The sequence below is a fragment of the Polypterus senegalus genome, chromosome 3 (genome assembly GCF_016835505.1).
Source record: "Polypterus senegalus isolate Bchr_013 chromosome 3, ASM1683550v1, whole genome shotgun sequence".
In the NCBI taxonomy this organism is placed as follows: domain Eukaryota; kingdom Metazoa; phylum Chordata; class Cladistia; order Polypteriformes; family Polypteridae; genus Polypterus; species Polypterus senegalus.
In genome coordinates, this window is record NC_053156.1 from 22,756,708 (window position 1) to 22,780,612 (window position 23,905).

Sequence of the window (23,905 nt, forward strand, 5' to 3'; positions counted from 1 at the left end):
GTTCAGGTTAAATTACACCCTTCAGGTGATCCAAACATCCAATCAGAATAACAGACAGGACCTGCTGGGGGTGAAGGGGGCACCAGCACCAATGAGCCTCTATGATCATTGAATGAAGACAACCTAGTGTAGCCCACATGTCACTGAAAAAGGCTTGTGACCACCACACCCAGGGCTCTCCCACTGCAGCCCGTATACCTGCCCAGCAGAAGTACTGTAGATGATCAAGAATGGTGGGCATCCCTACTGTAGGCTCTGGGGGGCTCCTGCTACTGCCAGCAGGTACCAATGCCACCTGCCTCACCCAGCACCTTGACGAGTTCTGCTCTGAGAAGTTAAAGTATCGACTATGGAGGTGCCGCTAAATCTGATCCATCAATCCAAGTCTGCTTTACAATTTAAGTTCAGGAAGTGTTTATTTCTACAGAATGGATGTTTCATTAAAATATCCTTACATTTTCTAAACCCACTTAACTTGTACATGCTTTAGCAAACTGACACATAAATTAATTAATATAATATAATAAATATAATATAATATAATATAATATAATCCATCCATCCCATTATTCAACCAGCTATATTCTATCTACAGGGTAACAGGGGTCTGCTGGAGCCGATCCCAGGCAACACAGGGCACAAGGCAGGAAACAAACCCCAGGCAGGGCGCTAGCCCACCGCAGAATATAATATAAAATAATAGAATAGAATTGATTAATGCTACTACCATACAGATATGTTTGTGTGTGTATTTGCCCTGTGATAGACTGCTGCCCTCTTCAGGGATTGTTCCTGTCTTGCACTCATTGCTTGTTGGGTTGATTTTCAGCGTCACCACCCAAAGCTGCTCAGAATAAGTGAGTTTGAAAATATATAGACAATATAATACTGTATAATCTTCAACAGTATATAACAAAACACTAAGGTCTGTACAGTTTGTCCGGTTCCTCCAAGCAATCTGATTGGGCAGTTTGTCTTTGATGTGATTGGTCAGTTTGTCTTTCATGACATGGTTGAAAGAGGACGTGCCAACATGAGACATACGGTACGCTGGAGGAGTAAAGGCATGGGAGGTGCGCTGAGAGTCATTTGCAAAGGCAGGAAGTATTAAAGGGGACAGGAGGTGAAAAGGTGTCTCGAAATGACAGAGACTGAGAAGCAGGTTTTATGGGAACGCTCTTGAGAGAGGAAGTGCCAGGCAAGAGAGGTATTGAAAGATTTTAAAATGTATACATTCACTTGTATTGGTTTAATATAATATAATATAATATAATATAATATAATATAATATAATATAATATAATATAATATAATATAATACATAGAGTGGCCCACTGGTTAGTGCTGCTGCCTCAGGTCTTCAGCAGTTTGACTTTGAATCACAGAGCGGGCACTGCCCATGCTGAGTTTGTATATTTTGCCCACCTCCACATGACATTTTTTTCCACACATTTTGGTTTCCTCTCACTTCTAACAGACATGCAAGGCAGGTTCACTAAGCTGGCATATGTGAGTGTGCCCGGGCATTCCAGGCAACATTGGATCCTGCTTTTCCCCAGATGCTTCTGAGGCCCGTCAGCCCTAGTAAAGGGGCAGCAGATAAGAGAGCATCACCTGAAAGGTCAGGAGTGCAATGAGCCAAAGAGCCTCTTGAGGGCAGTACAGGATGGTGACCTTGGGACATTATAGTGGTGGCTCTTGACCCTGGGATCTCGAGTTTTGCCAAAATTTATTCTAGGGCTGGAATATAAAAGATTTTCACTGACCTGCTTAGGGTGGCTGGTGATACCCAGTAAGCTGACTTGGTAATTTTATACCAGACCCCCTCCCAGCACCATATTGTGTAGATCATCTGTGATGTTTGCATTTGTACATTCATTGAACTCTAATGTGCTTTGCAAAGCACCCTAGCCCATACTATTAAAGGCACTATATAAAGTAAAGCCGGCCTGATCGATCTGCACACTGCAATATTTGTGTCTGACCTGCTTTTAACACCAAAGCCCCTCCAGCACATCTATCATTACTTAAAGTAAGAAGTGTAATAAACCCCTAATGAATCACCTGAATACTTCATAAAGGGGGCTTTACAGATGCCCACCGTGGAGTCTATACAGAAAGGCCATCATGGCTCACGGTCACTTTGTGCCCAGGTGCAGAAGGGTTTTGAGTTCATGGTGGACCAACGGGCACAACCTTTAACTCCACAAGGGGTTGGGGTGGGGGAGGATCTGTGGTGCCCGTCTTGATTGGAATGCTTGGTCAGCGCTCAACATCCAAAGCAAACAGCTAATGGTAGGCCACCAGAGAATGCCGGCCGACCTCCATGGTGCCCTCATATGCATGTAAATCCGATAGCAGAGGGCATGCATATTAAAGAGCCATTCTCAGCACTCTCTTAATGGCTGCAAATGAGGTGTTTGAGTAACATGGCGACCGTTTGCCACTTAAAATGCATCAAATAATTTCATGTGCAAATTCGAGGAATGAAATTAAACAAGCGTTCCTCGTCATTACTGCTGTAATGCCAGCTGACCCTGTCACCTTCTGCATTAGCAGCACAGCACGGCTGCCGTGCCATGCTAATGTTTCCGATTTGTAATGTTAATTTGATATTGATAATATTTACATTATTAAAGTGCCCCATCTGCACTTTCAGTATTTGCAAGGGCCTTGTACATCCATTTGGGTGGCATGTGCCCTTCCATTCGGTGGAATAAGCGGCCCCCTGTGGATTCTGCCAGCTTGACCACTCATTTTGTCCTTAGAAATTGTTCAGGGTTCTCAGCTCACTCTGTTTAAACTTCTCACATATAAAAGCTTGTGGTCTCCGCTGTTTATCCAGTTGAGCTAAAGGAGAGCTAAAACAGCCAATCAGGTTTTTAGCTGTAAGGTGCCTGCCACATAACATCAGACTCACTTGCCCCTCCCACTACACCCCTGCCACTAGATGTCCGCCTCTCTCACTCTCTCCTCCCGAAATGCTTGTCCCTCCCACTTAGTCACTCCGCATTCTCACTTGCCCCTTTCACTACACTGACTCCTCCCTCTTATTTGCTCCTCCCAGTATGCTCACCCCTTTTTGTCCAATTTCCCCTCCTACTGCACTGACTCCTCCCTCTTACTCTCTCCTCTATTCCCACTACATTTGCCCCTCCCCTGAGCGCCGCTTTGTTGATATCTTGACTTATTGATCAGCTTGTCAGGCAGCAGCTGAGACGATTGGTTAATTGATTTCGTGATTGATGGATTGTTTTCTACTTTATTACTTTACTAGTAGAATACCCGCGCTTCGCAGCGGAGAAGTAGTGTGTTAAAGAAGTTATGAAAAAGAAAAGTAAAAATTTTAAAAATAACCTAACATGATTGTTAATGTAATTGTTTTGTCATTGATATGAGTATTGTTGTCATATCTATATCTATATCTATATCTATATCTATTGTGGTCCACGGCCGGGGCTGGAGCCCGGCCGGGACGCCCAGGAGGATGTGAGGAGGGCTTGTGCCTCCTCCAGACCGTGAGGGGGCGTCCGTCCTGGTTCTGTTGGGAGCCACGGGTCGAGGGCATGGAAGCCCTATCCTGTAGGGGCCCGTGGCCACCGCCAGGCGGCGCCCCGATGCTGGTTTACCCCGTGTGGTCTTTGGCATTGGGTGGAGCCCGGCCGGGACGCCTTGGAGGACCAGAGGAGGGCGTGTGCCTCCTCCAGACCGAGTGGGGGCGTCCGTCCTGGTTATGCAGGGAACTCGGGTAGGGGGCTTTGAAGCCCAGCCCTGTAGGGACCCAGTGCCTGTTTATCCCGGGAGCCCGGCACTTCCGCCACACCAGGAAGTGCCGGGGGGAAGACGACCGGGGAGACACGGACGGCTTCCGAGTGCGCAGCCGGCACTTCCGCCACACAGGGGTGTGGCCACCGCTAAGTGCCGGAAGCAGCTGGAACCCGTCCGGGTTCCCATAAAAGGCCTCCCTCCAGTCGGTGTTGGAAGTCGGGAGGCAGTAGGACGGAGCTCGAGAGAGGACAGGAGGCGGCCAGAGCAAAGGCACAGAGACTGTGGGCCCTGGACTTGGGGAATTCGGTGCAAGAGGCACTGGGGTTGTGAGTGCACGTGACTTTGACAGTGATTGTAAATAGTGTAAATAAACAGTGTGTTGGGTGCAAAAATGTTATCCGTCTGTCTTTGTCGGGGCCAGCGTTCACAGTATATATATATATATATATATATATATATATATATATATATATATACTGTATATATATATATATATATACTGTATATATATATATATATATATATACGTATATAGCAAAATACCCGTGCTTGGCAGTGGAGAAGTAAAAAGAAAAGAGAACATTTTAATAATAACGTAACATGATTGACAATGTAATTGTTTTGTCATTGTCATGAGTGTTGCTGGCATATATATATATATATATATCTATACTAATAAAAGGCAAAGCCCTCACTGACTCACTTATCACTAATTCTCCAGGTTCAATTTGGCAGGCTCATTCCTAACAGCTTACTTACAAAAGTTGGGCAGGTTTCATTTCGAAATTCTACGCGTAATGGTCATAACTGGAAGCTATTTTTCTCCATTTACTGTAATGGAGTTGAGCTTGATGGCCATGGGGGGGCGGAGTTTCATGTGACATCATCACGCCTCTCACGTAATCACGTGAACTGACTGTCAACGCAGTGCGTAGAAAACCAGGAAGACCTCCAAAAAGCGCTTAAGAAAACATGCATTATATAATTGAGAAGGCAGCGAAACAATAAGAAGTGAGCCAGTGACATATACTACCATATTCATGAGTGCTGCTACTCGGAAAGAAAGCAAGGTGTAAACCTAAACTTTAAATTAAGTTCATAGACAGGCTACGCTGGTGTTTCACATGCCCACAGGTAATGCGGGATACAAGTTTAATGAGAGGACGAGGATATAAACGAGAGTTTTGATCACTTTGTAACTAAGTTAAAATTGTAGGTGAAGGGGTGTGCTTATGCAAATTCCGAGAGACTGTGTTTGTGGGGGATTGACAGTTAAGGTGGGTGGGGGAGTCACGTCATCATCTCCCCTCCCATTCACCTCATTTCGCTCTGAGCTGAGCTCAGCTAACGCCGTCTTCCGAAGCAACTTCGTCAGACTGCCACCAAATACTCACAGAAAAATCCACAAGTTAATACACACGCTATCTCTAGAGTTTCTCCACACTGAATCCTCCAGGCACTACTTACAAAAGGTTACATTGACAATCGTGTTACGTTATTTTTAAAATCTTTCCTTTTCTTAGCACAAGCACAGCTGAGAAGCTTCGATGCATGTGCTCCATAACGTTCAAAAATAATGCATTTAATCACACTTTGCATTACAAGCAAAGGGAGCTTTTGTCAATGCATGATTTCCTGGTACACGATTACATTGATCAGCGCATCCCGATTCATTTTACCCTCGCACCACCTTAGTTTGAGAAGAAGTAAGAAAAAATATGAGGTTAACACAGAAAAACAGATCACCAATTCAAGCTTTATGAATAATCGATTCGCCATCAATAATTGTTTTGGTAAAGCCATCCTCCTTCCATTTTATAATTTTTCCGCCACTAGCCATGATTAAATGAACGGTAAAAAGTAAGAGCAAAGCGAGGGTGACTTATTTAGGCAGGCATATATATGACAGCAACACTCATGACAATGTCAATCATGTTACGTTATTATTAAAATGTTTCCTTTTCTTTTTCATTACTTCTTTAACACACTACTTCTTCGCTGCGAGGAGCGGGTATTTTGCTATATATATAATATATGAATGACCTCCAAAGAGCGCTGAGACTTTTGATATCATGAGCGTGTCTGCAAAACTGGGGTCTCCTGCCCAGCAAAAGTCGAGCAGCCAGCGCGTGCATAGCTGTGCCGGCCTTTGAGACGCTGACTGCGCTTCTGCCTTAAGTCAAAGTGAGCACTTTTAATTTTTTTCATCCTCCCCCTGAGCTATAGCCCAGACAAGTGCAAACACGGGACCCCTTTTCTACACCACGGAAAAATAATATTAAGGCGATTCACACTTTCTTTTGCACGTATACGATTATGAAGTCCTCACCTCGGATTATGAAGACACGCATACGAGTGGAGGACTGACAGTGTCATCACAGCCGATTAATGGCGGGGACGTCTCACCAGTCTACACAAGACCCACGCGACTGTCCCAAAAGGCGATCATAACGTCAGCGAACACATCTCTCTACACTATATAAAAGAAAAAGGCAACTTTCCTTTCTTTACACCTTTTTTCCTTTTATCCCAAACCAAAGCCTTTCTCTCTTAACACGGCAGAGGACACAAAAATAATTTTCTTTAATTGCCGGTAAGGCACATTACCAGAGGCACAAATTTGAACGTTCACATAGAAAATGTAATTTCTATACCACAGCCGTCGTGTAGCGCCTTTCAAAAGGGATCTACTACCGAGAGATGATCCATATACATTTTAGCTGCTGTTAGTTACTTACCTGTTGTGTTACACAGTCTTTAAAATGTAGTTTACCTGAAACCACTCCAGTAGTGCTCAATGTACCTGTACTTCTTAAAACGTTAATGTTTTACTGTTTAATAACCTATAGACTATATTTTATTATTTTTCCCTTCCACTCAGTGACCAAAGCTATACACACACATATAGACACATACATATATATACACATACATATCTTCATATCTATATACATATCTACATACACACACATATATATAATTTGTGTGTGTGTATGTATGTATGTGTGTGTATATATATATATACATACATACATACAAACATACACACAGGTATATATATGTGTATATGTAGATATGTATATAGATATGAAGATATGTATGTGTATATATATATATATATATATATATATATATATGTATGTATGTATGTGTGTGTGTGTGTGTGTGTGTGTGTGTGTGTATATATATATGACAGCAGCAATCCAAGCTGTGAGAAAACAGTAAAAAGGAGGCGTGTCAGACGTCGTGGTACATTTTCTGATGCAGCTAGACGAAAATAACTTCGTGACGCTGCTGCCAAATACACAAAACAATTACTTTGACAATCATGTTACATTATTTTTAAAATGTTTCCTTTTCTTTTTCATAACTTCTTTAACACATGACATCGCTAAGCGGGTATTTTGCTATATATATATATATCACAGCGACACTCATAACAGTGACAAAACAATTACATTGACAATCATGTTACGTTATTTTCAAAATGTTTCCTTTTCTTTCTCTTTCCTTCTTTAACACACTACTTCTCCGCTGCAAAGCACGGGTATTCTGCTAGTATGGTTGTATATGTCACTCGCTCGCTTCTTATTGTTTCGCTGCCTTCTCAATTATATAATGCATGTTTTCTTCAGCGATTTTTGGAGCTCTTCCTGGTTTTCTACGTACTGCGTTGACAGTCAGTTCACGTGATTACGTGGGAGGCGTTATGATGTCACACGAAACTCCGCCCCCCACGGCCATCCAGCTCATCTCCATTACAGTATATGGAGAAAAATAGCTTCCAGTTATGACCGTTACGCGTAGAACTTCGAAATGAAACCTGCCCAACTTTTGTAAGTAAGCTGTAAGGAATGAGCCTGACAAATTTCAGCCTTCTACCTACACGGGAAGTTGGAGAATTAGTGATGAGTCAGTGAGTGAGTCAGTGAGTCAGTGAGTGAGTGAGTGAGTGAGTGAGTGAGTGAGGGCTTTGCCTTTTATTAGTATAGATTAAATGTCTCTGCTGAGGAATTTGTTAGGCTATAGTCAGGCCAGTTTCTTTTATTTCTATTGAATATTTTTGTTAACTTTTTGGATATTATTTTGTACATGAAAATATATTTGGTATTTTTTTTTTATTTTCTTGCCTTATCTTAATCAAATATTTCTTTTTTTGTTTGACTGATTGTTTCTTGTATTTTGTGCATTGAGTCCAGGGGAGGCGGGGCTTACCTAGGACCACCCCCAGGTTTTAATAAGTTTGGGAAAGCCTCAGAGTTGATGCAGAGCCATTGGTGTGCACTCTGCTGTATAAAAGCCAGGGTTTCATCCATTTGTTTTATCAGCCAGCATCTGATCCTGTTAGATTTCATTAAGCAGCTTTCATGTTAGCCTGAAGCCTGATCCTGTTAATCTCACAAGGTTGGACTTTTATCAGCTAGTGTCTGATCCTGTCATATTTATTGAATTCAATTTCTGTCAGCCTCTGCCTGATCCGGTTAATCTGACACACGCCAGGAGTTAGCAGGCTGCAACTGACCGAGTCATATTTCATAAACTAGCATTTCTTAGTCAGCCTGAGGCGAGGCCTGATCCTGTTAATGTCACACATGTCAGAAGTTTTATCAGCCAGTGCCTGATCTTGTTAGATTTCATTAAGCAGCTTTCATGTTAGCCTGAGGCCTGATCCTGTTAATCTCACAAGGTTGGACTTTGATAAGCCAGTGTCTATCCTGTCATATTTCTTGAACTAAATTTCTGTCAGGCTGAGGCCTGATCCTGTTAATCTTACAATCCAGGACTTTTATAAACCAGTGTCTTATCCTCTTAGATTTCATAAACTGAGTTTCTGTCTGTCTCTGACTAACCCTGCTAATCTGACATATATACAATATGCCTGGAGTTTAATCAGCCAGCGTCTGATCCTGTTAGATTTCATAAAGCAGCTTTTCTGTTAATCTGAAGCCTGATCCAATTAATCTTACAAGCCTGGACTTTTATCATCCAGCGTCTGATCCTGTCATATTTCTTGAATTCAATTTCTGTCAGCCTCTGCCTGATCCGGTTAATCTGACACACGCCAGGAGTTAGCAGGCTGCAACTGACCGAGTCATATTTCATAAACTAGCATTTCTTAGTCAGCCTGAGGCGAGGCCTGATCCTGTTAATGTCACACATGTCAGGAGTTTTATCAGCCAGTGCCTGATCTTGTTAGATTTCATTAAGCAGCTTTCATGTTAGCCTGAGGCCTGATCCTGTTAATCTCACAAGGTTGGACTTTTACCAGCCAGCGTCTGATCCTGTTAGATTTCATAAAGCAGCATTTCTGCCAGCCTCTGCCTGATCCTGCTAATCGGACACATGCCAGGAGTTTCCATCGCCTGCACCTGATCCTGTGAGATGTTCAAAGCCTGCAGCGTAATCGTCCTAATTTGTCCTCCAGGCACTTTCATTTGCCTACAGCTTGAGTCTCCTGGTTGTCACGCCCAACCCCGCTGCCTTCCCAGGTCTATGTTTCCCATGCCAGGGGTGGATCTGCAGGTTACAGGAGATGCCCTTCATATCTTGAACGGCTCAGTCTGTTTGTTCTCTCAGTGAGTGAAGCTCACGTGGTCAGATGCCTCAAATACGTGACCAGTTAACATATTGCTACTGTGTGGCAGCTTTGACAAGCCTCCCTGCGTTCCTGTAATCTTTCCTCTGTCAGACCAAACACATCACTTGGACATTCAGACCCCCACCCCCCGACCCCCCCTAGCTGAGCACTGGATTAGCTGCCATTTCTGAGCAGTAGAGAGATTTTATCTCAAAGCGCAGCTGCAAATCTCCACAAAAAGAAAACCCTTAGAAAGAACTGAACTGTGGAGCAGTTCCTAGTGGCAGTGGTGGGGGGCTGTTTTTGGGATGTGTACCCTTCCTGAACGAGCATTCCAGTAGCCTCGGCGACAGGGTGCCACCCTGCTGCCACCATGCCATCTGGCCACTTGGAAACTGCTGGCTGACTCTGAATTCCTCACAGCGCCAGCCGGGCAGGGCAGGCTGTTGTGAATGTGAAGCACTCAACCGAGAGGAAGTTCTGCTGTCTTAGCAAACCCTCTGAACGAGTGCCCGCTAAATGCACGCCAAGTCAAAGATGGCAACGGCAGGATGCCCTTAAGACGGCACAACTGTAACCTTCAGCTCTGCATAGGAACGGCTGCTCTCTGCCTCTCTGTGGGACAGGGCTGTGACTTTGATCTTGAAGACCTGGAGACACGCGAGGGCTTTTCTAAGCGGTGGTGGTATCAGGGTCTTTAAAGCCATTATAGAGAGAAGTATAACCGAAGAGTGAGGGGAGTCCCCCCATGGTGTTTGGAGTACCTGAACATACATGGAGAACATCTAAGAGGGGTTCCAGTTTAATGATATCGCCACATAACGTCAGGGGCTTCAGACTCTAAAGCTGCAGCCCACCCGATGCTAGAATGGGTTTGGCATTCAAGAGTCTCTCATTTTGGCCTTACAGGTATCAGTACCTCAGATTGTGACTGAAAATGTATTGGGGGATTGGGGGGGCCACATGTCCTGGAAATCAGCAGGTGTGTGTGTGTTTTCTTCTGCAATGTGAGAGCTGAAGGTGAAACTTGACTTGGCATTCAACGATCTGCAGTCAGGGCCTCCAAGGGTCTACTGATCTGTGTGGCCTGCAGAAGAACGTGACAGTAAGCGGAAAATTAGACGAGTGAGTGACTGGCTGGATGGAGGGCTGGATAAACAGAGGGATCGACGGGATACAGTGAAAAGAATGAACGAATGGTTAAGATACTGGAAGAAACGATAAATGACTGACTGGATGGCTGAAAGGACTGTTGACGAAATGATTGATTGAAGGAATTACTGAATGAAACACTGGAGGAATGGACGCATGAACGGATGATTGGATGGACTGGTGGATTGAGGGTCCAGAGAACAAATGGATGGATGGATGGATCAAATGCTGGTGAATTGGCAAATTAGCGTAGGGAAAAATGGGTAGCTTAGTGGATAGATGGATGTAGCTTGGGAAGCATGCAGGAATAAATAAATGAATGATCTAGAAATGGAAGGATGTATGAATGCTTGAGTAGACTGACTATTGACACTGACTGGATGGATTAAAGGAGGCGGTAACTTATTGAAAAAATGAAAGAATAATTCATTGTAGATGGAGAGAATGAATGAAATAATTAAATACTATAGGAATGCGTAAATGGATAGATGGAAGTAGCATAATGAGAATGAATGAATGAATGAATGGTCAATTAATTAATTGTGGGCAGAGTGAATAAATGAAATAAACACTGGAGCAATTCATAACAAGCTAGATGGATGTAGCTTAGGTGGACTGAGTAATGAATGAATTATGTAGAAATGAAAAAAATGTTGGGGCGGCACAGTGGCACAGTGGTAGCGCTGCACTTAGGAGGCCTGGGTGCTCCCCGTGTCTGCGTGGGTTTCCTCCCACAGTCCAAAGACAAGCAGGTTAGGTGCCTTGGCGATCCTAAATTGTCCCTAATATGTGCTTGGTGTGTGTGTGTGCCCTGCGGTGGGCTGGCACCCCGCTCGGAGTTTGTTTCCTGCCTTGCGCTCTGTGTTGGCTGGGATTGGCTCCAGCAGACCACCGTGACCCTGCACAGGGTGGTCCAGATGTAATTATGCAGATCCAGATCGTCTGGAAGACTTTGATTTATGTGGGGACGATTCCAGTTCGGCGCAAGATGATTCTTCATGTCTTCAGTTCGCACACATCTTGATGGTCTGGGATTTTTCAGGTGATTTTCTATGTAATAAACTTAATAAGTTATAGCGTAATGCAAATTGCATAATTAGATCTGGACCACCCTATAGTCAGGATATAGTGGGTTGGTTAATGGATGGATGGATGGATGAAAAATGTATGAATGCTGGAATAGTTGAACTATTAGGAGAACTGGCAACTGACTGGATGGATTAAAAGAGGGGGTGATTGAATGAATAAATAACTGAGAAATGAAAGAATGATTAATTAATTAATTAATTAATTAGTTGATTGATTGATTGATTGATTGTAGGTAGAATGAATGAATGAAACACTGGATGAATGAATAAATAGATGGATGGATGGATGCAATACACAGAGTTTAAATGAATAAATGATTTGTTCAACTAATGAAATATTGAAAGAAGCCAGAACTGAGTGGAAGATTAAAGTAGAGGGGTGAAGGAATGGATATTTAAATAAATTGTATGTAGGACAGATCAATGAATTATTGAAACACTGGAGGAATGGTTTATCCAAAGTGACTGACAACCTTTGAGAGGTCCGATTTCTGCCCATTGTTTTCAGCACAGACAGGTGGAGTGAGCGGCTCGTGGTCACACAGTGGCCAAAGTCCAAAGCCTGAGCCGCTGCACCAGACCTCTTGTCTAATAATTGGGCACTGGGTGAATGTCTGGATAATTGCTAATGAATGAATTGAAGGATTAAATTCAAACAGAGTGAGCGAAAGAATGAAATGCTGTAGAAGTGAATGGATAACTGGGTGGAGTACAGAAATTATCTCCTGATTTTTTTTTTCTTTTGTATTCTCTTTTGTATCTGCTATGCTTTTATTATTTGTTTTGATTAAGCAGCGTGCCATTGTGACATTCTTGTTTTTTAAAATAGAATAAACTATAAAGAGGAGAAATACTGCAGAAATGGATGAAAAACAACTGGCTTAACTAAAGGATAGATGGATGAATGGATGGATGGATGGAAGATTGCATGAATGGAGCAGTGGATAAAATACTGAATGAATGAATGAATGAATGTGCCTATTGATGTGAATTACTGTTATTGTTTGGACTTTGTGATCGCCGGCCCCACCTAGAGGTGGAAAGTGGCCAGACAGCCCAGCAGATGCCGCTGATTGTTTCCTTTCCAGCTTCTCTAGCTGTGACATTTGTGGTTTGGTGTGTATTGTGAAAGGTGCTATATAAAGTAATACTTAATAATATATAGTGAAGACAAACAGATTGATATTTTCTCATCTGATACATAGATAGACAGTGACTGGACTTGTATATACATCAAATGTATTATTATTATTATTATTATTATTATTATTATCCATCCATCCAATCAGCTATATACAGTATTAACACAGGGTCACGGGAGTCTGCTGGAGCCAATCCCAGCCAACACAGGGCACAAGGCAGGAACAAATCCCCAGCTGGGCAGCAGCCCACCACAGGGCACACACACCGAGCACACACCAGGACAATTTAGGATCGCCAGTGCACCTAACCTGCATGTCTATGGACTGTGAGAGGAAACCGGAGCACCCGGAGGGAAACCCAAGCAGACACGGGGAGAACATGCAAACTCCATGCAGAGAGGACCCGGGAAGCAAACCACAGGTCTCCTTACTACAAGGCAGCAGCGCTACCACTGCGCCATCATGCTGCTATAATAATAATATTTATTATTATTATTATTATTATTATTATCATCCATCCATTTTCCAACCCGCTGAATCCTAACTACAGGGTCACGGGGGTCTGCTGGAGCCAATCCCAGCCAACACAGGGCACAAGGCAGGAACCAATCCTGGGCAGGGTGGCAACCCACCGCAGGACACACACACACACCCCAAGCACACACCAGGGTCAATTTAGAATTGCCAATCCACCTAACCTGCATGTCTTTGGACTGTGGGAGGAAACTGGAGCACCCGGAGGAAACCCACACAGACACGGGGAGAACATGCAAACTCCACGCAGGGAGGATCCGGGAAGCGAACCTGGGTCTCCTAACTGCAAGGCAGCAGCGCTACCCACCGCGCCACCGTGCCGCCCATTATTATTATTATTATTATTATTATTATTATTATTATTATTATTATTATTATTATTATTATTATTATTATTATTATTATTATTATTATTTAGTTTATTTTTTTTACACTCTGGGGCTATTATGCCACTATGCCAGAATGCCACCAGATGTGACATTGAATGAATAAATGAATGAATGAATGGTTAATTAATTAATTGTAGATAGAATGAATGAATGAATTAATTAAATGCATTCACTCATTCAGTAAGGAAGATCTGAAGGGATTGTTTTCACTTCTGTTTAGTCCAAAAATGACAAAAAGTAGGCATCTGAGTGAGTTGTGCTTCAAAGAAGAAAAAGGCATTTCATTCTGGTAGGGTCCAGCCATGGAACACATTATTAGGTACAGATGGCACTACACATCTGCTCCTCCAAGAGTTCCTTTAGCAGCTTATGAATGATAGCTGATGCCACCCTCCTTAGTGCCAATGCCACCTCATGGGCTGAGCTAGCCTGTTCCCTCAGAACAGAAACAAATTTGGCAGAGTGGCAGCACGTGCCATATCTTATGGAGCAGCAATGCCAAGGCTGAGCTAAAATCTGTAAAGTCCTTAGTCACCTTGTCAGCCCGGAGGGAGGTGATAGTAAAGCTTAACACACAAGGCATTTGATTGGCATCAGCAGGGTCCTGGAATGAGTGTGCTGTCAAGATGACACTCTGCAAAGGACTTGGCATGGTGGCAACTGGGCAAAAATACCATAATGGATGATAAACAAATAAATGCCCGTTGAGTCACAGATATAGAAGTTAGGGTCAGGGCTAGGCAGTGTGTCCACTGGTCAGTGATGAATGAATTACTTTACCTGCCTGGTCTTATCTTAGACAAATATATGTTTAATGTTTCACAATGTATGCCTAAACCACTCGTTAAGAAAGGTACTATATAAAAATGCAAGTTAGTCCAAAAAATAAAACAGTCCGTGTCACTTAGAGAGACACTTCACTAGCTTTTTTTCACAATATAATAAAGAAAAAGTCTGACAACAAAACAAAAACCAGATCAGGACTTCATAGGTCTGCCATGGAAACAGGCCTCACCCCAGACAGCCTGTCCCCAAACTCAAAAGTCAAGCTACAAGACCCACACAGGCCTAAAACGGGACTCAAGCTTTTTCAAGATCAAAAATATTCTAAATACAGAAGAAAATGTCCTTTAAGGGATAGGAGGAGTGAAAACCACACAGATTTGGGACAAAAATAAGGAAGAAACGGTTTGCCTAAGAAGACCAGCCTGTAATCAATAAACTAGAATACACAAACCCAGAAAAAATCAAAATGAAACATAGAAAGAACTTCACTCAATAACACTACAAGGACCCTCGGAGGGACCCTAATCCACACCTGGGATATAACAATTAAGGGGCGGTCCCTCAGCAGTAATGTCATGGTGGACACACCTCTTGGGAGTTCCACCCATTAAACAAAAGGAACTTAACCAGGAAGAATAAATACACAGTTTATAAATATTAATACAATACATTTAATACAAAATTATGAAATGACAAAAAACACACATAAAATAACAGGAATGAGGGGAAAAAAGGATTCAAAACTTAAGCTAGGGATAAGACAATGGATGGGATTTAACAGGCAATACAGAGAGACAAACGGCTGAGTGCAGTCCTTCAGCAGTCCTAAGTGAATGGCTTCATCTGCCAGGTCTTATGTTACAGAAATATATGTTTAGTGTTCTATAAAGTAAAATATACGTGAGGCATCTGGGCATGGTGGTCACTGTGGAAAGGCACTTTTTAAAGACATGAGTCAAACAACACCACTAACATGGAATATGACTTCAGCTGTTAGTGTTCACACTATCAAATTGAATCAAGTTTGATTGATCTGTAATGCAACTTAGCATTTACTGTGGAAAGGTGCTATATAGATAGATAGATAGATAGATAGATAGATAGATAGATAGATAGATAGATAGATAGATAGATAGATAGATAGATAGATAGATAGATAGATAGATAGATAGATAGATGATAGATAGAGAGATAGATAGAAAGATAGATAGATGATAGATAGATAGATAGATAGATAGATAGATAGATAGATAGATAGATAGATAGATAGATAGATAGATAGATAGATAGATAGATAGATAGATAGATAGATAGATAGATAGATAGATGAATGAAGCCCATAATGATAAAAAGACCTTAATTAATCACTCAGCCCATCAGTTCGTCAATCAGCCAGCGTAACGGACCCCTCTTTTGCAGTCTTGATGGTTCAGCTATTTTGTCATCAGGTAATCTTGTTACCTTTTGTTATTTTGATGGCTCATTCTGGCAAATCCACCCAATAAATGGAACCTCCAAGGTTCAATTGACCAGTTACCTTATAATTATTGGGCCAATCAATCAGCCAATCAAAAGATGCAATCCACCTAACCAATCAATGTAGACATCAATGAAAGGAGTAGGCGGAGCATCGACTCAGCTTTAAGTTGTGTCGATTCAGGTGTGACCAAGGAGCATTTGTACCCCCCACTCCATCGGTCATCAGTTTATTAGGGCACAGCTGGCATGGCTGATGGACATTCCACCCACTCCTTCAGTCTGGCAAAGAGGACTTTTTGTGCAGTTGTGTCTGAATGTGGCAGGAGTGAGTGTGCCTTGTGATGGATTGGCACCCCATCAAAACAAACTGAAGAGTAGATAAATGGTGGGATTGGGGGCTCAACTGCAAGTGTGTGTGTGTGTGAGGAGCAGTTGAAGAGGGAAGGGAGGGTGGAGGTTCATTTCATGATTTTCTGTCTCCCCTCGTCAGCTCTTCCAAGAAATCAGAAGTCAGCATTTCTATCTGAGGCTCCAGATTTAAAATTCACTTTGCTGCCTGTAGCAGAATGTATTCAATTGGAAATGAGGGGATGTTGCAGGGCAGCCATACGCAGTCTGATGTGGTGGGGGTGGAATGGTGGTAGAGGAACAGAAGAATAAAATTATAATAGGAATATGTAGGTGGGGTGGGGGGCATTAGAGCAGAGGGGCTCGGTTTATATTCTGAATGGAGGATGAGAGTGGAAAATAAGGATGTGTGGCAGAATTCAGTCAATCTGCCAATCAGTTGGGTTGGCAAGCCAAGATATGGGCATTTTACCAATAAATCGAGCCAATGATTATAAAGGGACATCAACTAATCAATTAAACAATTATCCAATCTGTCAGTCAATCAGCAAGTACATATATTTTGCCAAAAATCAAGCCAGTAATCAAAACGAGAACTCGGTCAATCAATCAATTAATCAATAAGTCATTTAATCAATAAATCAATCAACCAATCAACCAATTTGTCAATCAGGCAGCCAAGAAGATTGATCTTGTCAAAAAAAATAATCAAGGTAGTAATCATAAAGGGCATCAACTAATCAATCAGTCCATCAGGTAATCAATCATCAATCACTCATTCAGTTACGTTTAGCAGAGTGTGTGTGTGTGTGTTTAATATTTCTACTGACTCTTAAATGTAACTTGAAAAGTTGAAATATTGTGCCGACCATTGGCATTATTTTAGACTTTACAACAATGGGTGCAGCTCTTAGCTGGTTGGGTCAGCAGCTCCACCACCTATTGGCCTATTGGACAGTTTTCTTTTTTAATTTTCAGTTACACGGTTTGTCCACAGGGGGCGCTGTTGTTTCAGTCATTTTTATATTTTGCTGCCCAAGGTTAACCCTTCCATCTTCAGGCTCCCATGTTTGTTGTGAACTGGCTCAAGGTTGGCGGCCAGGTGTGGAAATAAAATCCTAGGCTCCTCCTAATAGGGTGAATTAATAATAATAATAATAATAATAATAATAATAATAATAATAATGATAATAATAATAATATATTTTATTTATATAGCACCTTTCCCATGCTCAAGTTATTAGTTAGTTGACAAATAGCCACAGGGCAATTCCTATACCAGGCTTACTAAGGGGCAAACAGAGAACCTCTCTACACCCACTGCCACTAAGAAAAATGACATAGCAGAAATGTTTTTGCTCTGACTGGCACTACCCATTTGAGTCCTTAAAGAACCAACAAGAACAACAAATTAAACAAAATAAAGACAGCATATTATTTTGTGCCACTCTGCCAATTCTTATAAAGTTGGCATGAGAGCAGGAAAGTAACTACACAAACAGAAAAAAATCTAATCACTGTCTATGGGAAATTTGCAGTTAATCCAGCCCTGTTCATAGATATACAACCACATTCAGACCAGAGGGTAAGCGCCCCCTGCTGGCCTCGCTAACACCTCTTCCAGTAGCAACCCAAGCTTTTCTAAGATGGTCTTCTATCCAAGTACTGGCCAGGCTTTAGGTGGATGACCTTTTCTGAGAGGCATTTGTGTAGCCTGACTACATGGTCACTGGGTGCCAGTCATATTCTTTGCCACTTTGACCCAAAAACGGCAAGCTTTGTGTACACCCAGGCTGAGACTCAAGAGTGCAGGAGATGTGACACTCCATACACTTCAGGTGGGACACCAACTTCACCATCCCACTAACAGCCAAACTAGTATAAACCACCATAACATGAATTTCCTAACCCTAAACCATCACATGATATGTTGTAATGCTGTCTTGGGTAAGGGTCCTGAATTTGCTCTCACACCTAGCTGCAGCTCAGGTTGGCTCCATCTCCCTTTACTCATCCTGGCTGTCATCTTTGCTAGTTGGGATGTTTGACCTACTTATGGGGTGGAGTGGTAGTGGGTGTGGAGTGGGTGGGGGTGGTATTTTACCTCAACTCGTAAATAAAAATGCCTCGGTAGCGAAACTCCCTAAAGCTCACCGGCCCCTAATGAAGGGCAGGGAGGACATCAAAGCGTTCTAATTTTAACACAGATCTTGATAGAAGAGGCGCCTACCGGCAGGCCGGCTCTCCCTCTTGGCCTCGTTAGCTCGGCGCTTCTCCATTCTAATTACAGCACAATGGAAGAATTTGCATTTTAAAGCTTCACATTACCGAAACTTTGACTACCTTTAGGATGGGTTTGGAGGAAGTGGAGGGCATGGATTAATGGGTCTTATTTGGGCGCTGCTGCCTGTAAGGTTTCGGGTGATCATTGGTGGGACACCTGAGGATGCTTAGTCAGATGTCTGTCAGATATCAGAAGTCTTATATGTTGGACCACTTTGGGAGAACTGGAATTAACACCAGGGTGATTTCTCATCAACTTCATGCATCGTTCATTCAAAGAGTCAGAGGTTGGAGGTGGGGGTGGGGGTTGGGGGGATGCGGGGGCGTGTGGATGGGGGTTCGGTATTAGTTCCTCTTTGCAGGTATCCACTGGGGATCTGTAACAAGGGAAGTGACTATAGGGTGAACCTCCCCAAGATTTTGAGAGAAAGGATTTTAAAACCTTTGAAAAAAATAATAATAAAAGTGTAATTAGGAAGATCCATGACTAGGAGGGCAGTAAGGAAATGCCAGGTTTGGAATGCCATCATGCCAAGGCATACCAGTTTGGTGATCTTGTTTTCTAAGCCCACTTAGTTCAGACTCAGGTTATGGGGGTTAAAAGCATATCCTGGCATCCTGGGGACATAATAATAATAATAATAATAATAATAATAGATTATAGATACAGTAATTAATAGTAATATAGACAGATATAGAAAGATAGATTTAATTATTTCTATATAGGTTGTCAAAATTCTCGGCAACCAGAGGCTATCCCAGAGTTTTTGGGTACAACCTTAGATGGGATGCAAGTTCTTCAAAGACACACCAGCACACACTTGGTGTCATCTATTAAGCTAACAAGCACGTCTTTGGGTTGTGAGGCGTAACCAGAATACAGAGACATGGGAAAAACATGCAGATTCCAGACTGATGGTGGGCTTCTCCAGGAGCGGTGAGGCAGCACCAGTAAGGTTGGCACCACTACACTCTCCTCTAACAATACTCATCCATCTGTCCTTCCATTACTGAATCAGCTTGATTCCACCCCAGCCCAAGGGGTCTGGAACCTAGACTTGGAAGGGGGGATATTTTGGGAATCAGGAAATTGTTTCCAAATAATATAACAGAACAGATTATTAACTAAGAGAGGCGACAGATCAGGCGAGAAGGAGACAGTATGGATTCAGGGCATTCCCACATCCCTCACTTCATGTCTTGCACCACTAAGTCAATTCAAACATTTGCGACTTTTCATTTCAAGGCTAAAAATCCAGATATGTTTATGAACCATGAAACAAGCCCGCCCTTGACTCATCTCAAATTAGGTAATTACAGACAAGTCTCCCTCCTCTCTTTTCTATCCACATGTGCTGCCACTAACCAAGTCTCTTCCCTTCTTCTACAGAATAGACTGCTTGAGCCTAATCAGTCAGGCTTCAGGAGGCGGCATTCCCTATTCACTGCTGCCCATATGTTACCATCCTGTCTTCTGTCCTCTTCCTGCTAGATCTCTCCTCTGTAGTCAACGCGGTCAACCACCAGATCCTCTTTGCCACCCTCTCTAACCCTGGCATCACCAGGGGCCTCATGTATAAACGGTGCGTACGCACAGAAATGTTGCGTAAGAACTTTTCCACGTTCAAATCGCGATGTATAAAACCTACACTTGGCATAAAGCCACGCACTTTTCCACGGTACCTCATACCTTGTCGTACGCAAGTTCTCCGCTCGGTTTTGCAGACTGGCGGCACCCAGCGTCAAAGCAGTGCTACTGTTCCTGTGTGGTTACACCTTATTTTCATGACGCGGCTTTATAAATACACTGAAACTAACCGCATATTGTTTATTAGTGTAATGCATCTGATTGTAATTAACTCGTAACAATATAATGGTCCAGGGAACAGCCATAGTATTCCAAATACCATAACTGCTTTAGCGTTGTTACTCTCACTTCTCCTTCTTCTTCTTCTTCTTCTTCTTCTTCTTCTTCTTCTTTCAGCTCCTCCCGTTAGGAGTTGCCACAGCGGATCATCTTTTTCCATATTACTCTCACTGCATGACTCGGAGTATTTATATCACTGTATCTGAGTGTGAATCACAGCAGCAGCTGATCGGAAAGAGAATTATCTTTATACAGCCTCAGGGACACGCTGTCTCTGCCACGGCAAAACATTTCAAAGCCTTTCCTGTACGGACCTCGCGGTTCAAAACAGTTTAATCCCAAGAATTTTAAATGCAGCCAATCAAGTGCTCCTTGTAGAACTGTTAGGACTTATAAGTACAATCACCCCACTGTAAACTTGCACTATAGTTATAATATCGCAGAACCTAAGCCACTTTATAAAGCGTATTTACATATGATGACGATATCATTTTTAAGGTGAAATGCAGCAAAATATGTTTGTTAAATTATACAGATAAAACTTTAACTTCATTTAAATAATCTATATTCTTCACTGGGAGTGTCGTGAAGGATAGAATAATTAAACATGTACTACGAAGATATTTCAATGTTCTTTAAACGTTTTGAAGAATCGGCTAAGCTTACAGATGGCTTAACTTCTATTACAGAGCTGATTGTATGGCGATCGGTTACTTGGGGAAAGAAAAGCAAGGACTGAAGTGGCAGCTACGCCAATATATATTGAATATAAAACAGAAAGAGAAAATAACAACACAGCTTAAAACGCAGCGACAAATTTAGCAAAAGTTAAATGCTTGTGTCATGAGCACGAGGCGGCTATGCAGTGTCTGCAACGGACGTGGCCATCCACCGTGCATAAGCTAACCTACTGACATTGGCGGGCGAAGGAGCCACCGATTCTTCCTCTGCCCAGTGCCACCACAAGCCTAGAGCCGCCCTGAGTACTGCTGCAATAAATTATTTCATCAAGTGAAACACATGTTTAATAATGTGCTTTAACTCCTATCATCATGAAAATGACATCACGTATACATCTCAGTATTTTAGTTATTCAGAGAGCTGTAATATCACGAATGTAATGGACTCTGTGTCCAGTTGGAGGAAGAGACCGGTTTAAGAAGCAAGTAGTGATTCACACACATAGAGCACATACAGTAGAAGATCAAATACAAAACAAAGCATTTAACGTGCTACTTTAATTACGATGTGATTTGAGAAACTGGTTAATTAAACGATTTTAAGATGAAGTTTATGATGTTCTACTTTAATGACAAAATAAACTACGTGATTAAAGTGGAAATGTCGAGATTGAAGTTGACATTTCGTGCTTTTTCCCCACCGTGTGCCTTTTTTCTCTGTACCCTAATAAGCTTTCATATGACACTCAGACAGTGGGCTTACAACTCGGCTTTCCACGGCGACTTTGATATGTGACTTCTTTTTTATTTCCGGCACTGTGCGATTTTGTGAATGTGAGCTTTCAAGTTTCTCCAACACGCTATGTCACTCGATCAACTTCATTTTGTTGATTATACCACGGTTTATTTGAACAAATAGTATGTTTTTCCTTTGCCTCCACTTGGTATTCGCTGAAATTCTTATATTTTCCCGTGCGTTTCCCATTGTCTTTTCACAGAAGGCTGCGCTTAAGGGCGATTTATATTGATTTGCATATTCAAATAGGCGTAATTCTGGGAGGATTTAGGGCGTTACAAAATGCGCGTGCACGAGCGTTAGTTTTCACGCTGATCGGGATTTATGTAGCGGAAGAGCGTGGAAGTTGGAGTACGCACAGATTCCTGCATCTGGATTTTTCTGTGCGTAAGCACATTTCGGCTTTTGTGCTTACGCCATGTTATAGTGCGAGTTCTACGCACGGCGTTATACATGAGGCCCCAGGACTGCTCTAAGGTTGTTTGAGTCCTACCTCTTGTGCAGATCCGACTACGTACATATCCTGGCAAGGAGAGAAGTTAAGGGTGCACCAGACAAGCACGGTGGTGCCCCAGGGATTGCTGCTGGACCCTCTCCTCTTCACTCTCTCTCTCTATACTTCCTCACTGGTCCTTATCATTGTAATAAGAATATAAGTTTAATGTCACTGTGCTCTGTACAATAATTATTTTATAAATCCACTCACATGTACAGGCCAGGCCAAAGTTTGCACACAGGGGATCTCAGCATTTAGAACTGCTAGGCAAGCATTTGAAGAGAGAAGGTGCAACTACGAAAATGGGCATTGTACTATTTCTGTATGTTAGAGATGAAATGGAATCCTCTCCTTCCCTTGTTTAGAACCTAAGTAAGGGCCTGCATGTGGAGAAACGAGTATATAAGACTTGGACAGCAGCCAATACCTCAAAGCCGACGGACGGATGGGTGATATTGTCATCCATCCTGAAAACCCTTCCAGCGCAGCGACGAGAAATGGCAGACAGTATACATTGAGATCACACCTTGATAAAGTCTTGTCATGGCTTCCTTTCGTCTGTAATGCCGCGTGAGTTGTCATTAAAGAAAGCTAAGGTATTTTTTCTTATGTGATTTCTTACCGCCATATCACTATGGTAGGGATAACGCCTTTTAATATCATATCTATATAGTTTTCGGTTACTTAAAATGGCCGCAATTACAAAAGAACTTATTCCAACTAGGGAGCTAGCGACCCCTAAAGGAACAATCATCCAGTCCCATGGTTTCTCATATCAGTGCTCTGCTGGTGATACACAGCTAGACCTCTTGTTCCCCCCACATGGTATTCATTTCAATCTCGGCACAACTCACTGATATCGCAGCCTGGATGAAGGATCAGCCATCTCCAGCTCAACTTTTTGTTATGCCAGCTCATCAGCACCCCATCTTTGTTCAACTTGTCTCATTATTGCTAACCCCACAGATTCTGTTCACAACCTTGGGGTGGTGATCAATGTGTGGTCCGTCACTGACCACACAGCAGCTGCCTCTCACTCTTACAGATTCACTCTGTATAAGGTCAGACCGACCGTACCTGACAGAGTATGCTGTACATCTTCTGGTCCAGGCTTTGGTCTTGTAAAGAGACAAATCACAAAGAGTTCAGGAGTCCACACGGTATAATGCAGCAACAACAGAAAATAGCCATGAGTAGTCATTCGAGACTGAGCCAGTACAAATGGAATAGGAGAGTAGTGGCTTGGGTTTTATAGGTGGAGGACAGGAAGGGGTGGGACCTCAGCCGGAAATGAGGTCTACAGGAGAGTGTGATGTAACAGTGGGAGTGGGTGGAGTCTTATCTGGGCTTTCCTTCTGGTGCTCTGTGGAAGAGGGAGAGAAAGTATTAGTACCGCTCATCAGCCCCTGGCTCTGCCTCTTACTCCCAGTTAAGCCCTTAGAGTGCCTCCCACGCGCACGTGTGTGACAGTCTCCTGAAACTCTCTGCTGGCAGAGTACTGGCATGTGTCACCAACCCG

The 23,905-nt window shown here is 42.7% G+C and overlaps 1 protein-coding gene across 1 annotated transcript in view; it reads right to left on the reverse strand.

The window, feature by feature from the left end:
• LOC120526436 (acid-sensing ion channel 1-like) overlaps positions 1 to 23,905 on the reverse strand; it is a 418,661-nt gene that overhangs the window by 204,465 nt on the left and 190,291 nt on the right. The gene's annotated exons all lie outside the window — the stretch shown is intronic.